Consider the following 4,306-nt stretch of genomic DNA (forward strand, 5'->3'; position numbering starts at 1 on the left):
AACTGGTCCAGAACTCAGCTGCCCACATCATCTCCAGAACCCCCTCCTTCAGTCATCCAACAGCTGCAATGGTTTCTTATAACCTGGCCCCTCCTTATCTTTCCGACCTCCTCCATATCAAAACCCCCTCTCATTTTCTTTGGTCCTCCTCCTCTGTTCAGCTCTCTGTTCATTCGGCCCGACTCGTTACTATGGGAAGCCTAGCCTTCAGCTGCTCGGCTCCCAAACTCTGGAATTCATTACATAGACTCTCTACCAACTTTATTTCTGCCTTCCCATCCTGATTCACTTTTGATTTTTCTTTTTATATATTGATTTTGCTTTTAATGTTTATTTTTAACCTTTGTTTTGTAAAGTGTCCCTGGGTTTCGTGAAAGGCGCTTTAAATAAAATGGATTATTATTATTATCATTATTCTATGAGTCCAGTGTCCTGCTGCCAAAATTGGTCTCATTGGCAAGTCAAATGGTTAGTTATCAGTTCTCGGCCTTTTAGCTAAGATCAAGTGTAGTATCTGTTATCAGTTAAGAAAAGATGGTCTGTGATTTTTCCTCCAGGTATGACACAAACCTGATCTGGATGGACCTGGTCTTACAGACAGGAGCACCAGGTGGGGTACCTCCTCTGAGCACCACACAGGAGATCCATTTAATGCATTCATGAAGAAGACTGGATGGCCACCGGGTGCCTCACTCCAGCCTCCGGAATGAACCCCCTATTGCTAATTGAAGAACTCTGACCATTGCAGTTGTACCTGTATAAATCAATGATAAGTCTGTTTTTATCAGTTAAGAATAGATGATCAGTAATTTTTCGTCCAAGTATGGCACAAACCTGATCCGGATGGACCAGGTCTTCTGAACAAGGTGTTGGTCTGGTGGCAAGGAGTTTGCTGAAGAGTTTACAGTCCACATCGAGTAAGGATATGGGTCTCTAATTCTTTAAGTCTGTCTTATCTTTTGTTTTGTAGATAAGTGTTACCATACCAGTCCTAAAGCTGTCAGGTAATTTGTCTAGGTTTTTAAATTCTGTAAACAAGGTTAACAGATTCCGATGCTAATAGTTCCCAAAAAGTCAAGTAGAACTCCACAGGGAGCCCATCCTTACGCGGCGATTTTCCTTTCCCAATAGTAGCCAGACACTTGGTTAATTCTGTCAATGTTATATCCTGAGCTAACATCTTAAAATTTGAGTATAGCTTAGGAGTGCACTCCACTTAATTCAGTTTTTCATGTAAATCGTGTCTGTCTTCATTTAACTCTCTAGTGCCATACAGTTCTCTGTAATATTCATCTAGGGTCATGAGTAACTCTTCTGTGGTTTGAGTTAAAGTGCCATTTCCTTTTTGGAGAGTCACCAGGGTGTCATTGTTACTCATTACTTTCTTAAAGAAAAAGCGTGTGCACTTTCCCCCCTCTTCTATCTCTCGTTCTCTGCTTCTGATAATTGCTCCTTTACTAACTTTCTCTGTTAATTCAATCATTTCTTCTTTTATGGCTTTGATTTCACCATTAAAATCCATCCTTTTTTTAATTTAAGTTGTAGTACCTTTGTAAGCGCCTCTGGAGGTCAGTGATGTATCTTTTATCTTTTGCCTTTCCCTTTTGCCAGCTGTTTTACAGAAGCTTTGAGCTCTTTTTTTAACCATGTCCCACCAGGGGGCCCTATAAGTATACAAGTCTTGTAGTGTTTGCCATTCTTTGTTTTGTTCTTTATAATCTGCCACTACGTCTTCCTGCTTTAAAAGTGAACAGTTTAGTTTCCAGAGACCTTTTTACGGTGGCCCTGAAGTGCAAACCATTCAACAAATCACTCGATACAAAAACATTTTTAAGATCACAACAATTAAAAAAAAAAAAAAAATGTTAAAAAGACGCATTACATTTTAGAAAACAAAACAAAAATTCAGAAACCAAAACTTAAAAAACAAAAATAAAATAAAAAATTTCAGAAAACAAAATTAATTTCCAGAAAACAAAATGAAATATTAAAAAATGAAAACATTTCTCTCTAGTTTCTTCACTAAAGGATTCCGCAGTGAAATCCTCTGTTCTGCCCTTCTTTTCTACTGCCAATGTTACCGATGGCAGCCCTAGGGGTAGCTGGGCGGTAGCACACAATTAGGGTGTCGGTGTTGCCAAAGGCGGTACGCCTGCGACTGTGGACAAATCCTATCATTTTATAGCGGAGCCTTCATTGAAGACAATTTCACAATAATCAATATTCCATATTGCCAATAGGTAAACACAATAAAATTAACCAATCTGTCATGGTTTGGGTTTGTTGTCTTGTTTTTCGTCCTTGTTCTGTCTTGTTTGTTTCTGTTTCCTGTTTTATTTTGAAAGTTCTCCTGTCTTGTCTGTTTTCTTGAGTTTTACTTCCTTTGGTCCCCATCTGCCCTGATCGTGTTCACCTGTGTCTTGTCTGCCCTGTCTGTATTTAAGTCATGTCTTTGCCTTCCTCCTGTGCTGGTTCATTAGTCTTGTCATGGTCTTTCATGTCATGCTGTCTCTTGCCACGTTCCATGTTCCTCGCCACGTCAAGTAAGTTTTGTTTGTTCAGAAATCCTGCTCTGCAGCGCTTTGTGTTTGGTTTTTGTTTATTAAAACCCCTAGTCCCTGATCCTCGTGCCTCCGCCTCTGCTACTGGGTCCAACCGGCTCTCAAGCCACCCCACCACCGTGACACAATCTTTATCAAGGTTCTTCAAATAAAATTAAAAATATTTAAAACTCCAGAGAGATCACGAGGAATTAAAAGTGGCTTCGCTAACAAATGGGCATAAGTTTTCCAAAGACCTGCAGGCAGAACGTTAGAAAAATAAGATCCTTCAGCGAGAACTGGAAAGTCTTAGACAGCAGCCGGATTCCAAAAGTCAACAATCCAGAACTGAGACTCTCCTGAAGGAAGAGATTGAACATCTGAAGGCAGCTCACCAAAACCATAACGCCCAGATTTCAACTACCAGAAAAGAAGTGGAAGTCCTGCATCAATGGCTGGAACATGAGAAATCTGTTTTCTCACAAGAACTGTTGATGAAGCAGCAGATCATCAACAGCCTCAAAGCGGAGCAGGACATTTCACTCCAAACCACGGCCCAACAGATCGCCACCATGACCGTCGCCACCTGCAGAACAGAACTGAAGTTTCAGGGAAAGCTGCAGAGTCTGAAAGTTCAGCTTTCAGCAGCAGACAAAGAGAGCCAAATCCATCAACTGCTGGAAGAAAGATCTGTCCAGCAACAGCCTCCAGTCCCTGTGGTCACTGTGATCCAGACCACAGAGGACACTCAGGACGCCCACCCAGTCCAGGAGACCAGCCAGCAATTGGAAGATGGAGGTCTTCAGGTCATCAAAGAGGACCAAGAAAAAGCCAAGAAAAAGTCTCCATCCTTTTGGAAAAGTGCAAGACATTTTCTGGGCCTGAAAAAATCCAAAAAGAACAAGAATTCAGCCAGTAAAGCCGCCTAAAAGAAGGACTCTGGATCAGAGCAAAGGCCCAAACAAAAACCTTCTATGTCTAATTCTCTAGATGTTTAGTGTGTTGTTAAACTGGTTTAGGTAGTTTAAAGATTGTTTCATGTTTTAATTTAGTTTTTTTTTTTAATATTTGTTATTATAAGTTCTTTTTTTGTTACTTCATGGATACTTATTTAATAATAGTAATAGTACATTTGTAAATGGCAAATAAAAAAAGTCATCATTAAAAATATGTTAGAAATAATAAAACTACAAAAAAAGACATGTTAGAAATGATTTTCTGAAGGTTTCAGCTCAGCTTATGTCCAAGACTGGGTTTTATTGCAGTTCAGCAGTTAAAACAAGCCCCTGATAGATTTCAGCTGGATTCCTTCACCCCCACTCCCCAAAATAAGAAACAAAGGTGACGGGCACGCCTACGGATTTATCAATCCAAATTTCCTTCAACAATTCGGCCACTGACTGCCAGGTCTGTACCTCCAAACCCAAGCAAAACATCCTTCTCCATAAAATTTTCTCTACACTCTGTGGAAAAATCCCCCAAATCAGCTTCAAAAACAGGGGCAGCAGGGGTTGGTCTGTCGGCTGACAGGACCGCGTCTGCGTGGGTTACCTCCGAGCGCTATGCCCCCCCCCCACTTTACAAATGGATTAGTAAATATTTTGTGGGCTTCGGTTTCCCCACAGTAATTTGTAGTAATTGTCTAGTGACTGATGAATTCCCCTCCCTGAATCGCCACCTTATCGTGGTGGAGGGGTTTGCGTGCCCGTATGACCCCAGGAGTTTTGTTGCTGGAAGCATTTGCCCTGTTGGGCTGTTTCATGATA

At 41.0% G+C, this 4,306-nt stretch overlaps 1 pseudogene; it reads left to right on the top strand.

Moving 5' to 3' along the window:
• The first annotated feature begins 475 nt into the window (after nt 1-475).
• On the top strand, nt 476-624 carry LOC111947559 (U2 spliceosomal RNA; annotated as a pseudogene).
• Nucleotides 625-4,306: the final 3,682 nt, after the last annotated feature.

This window comes from Oryzias latipes, chromosome 6, assembly GCF_053564925.1.
Source record: "Oryzias latipes strain Hd-rR chromosome 6, Olatipes_Hd-rR_3.1".
Lineage (NCBI taxonomy): Eukaryota > Metazoa > Chordata > Actinopteri > Beloniformes > Adrianichthyidae > Oryzias > Oryzias latipes.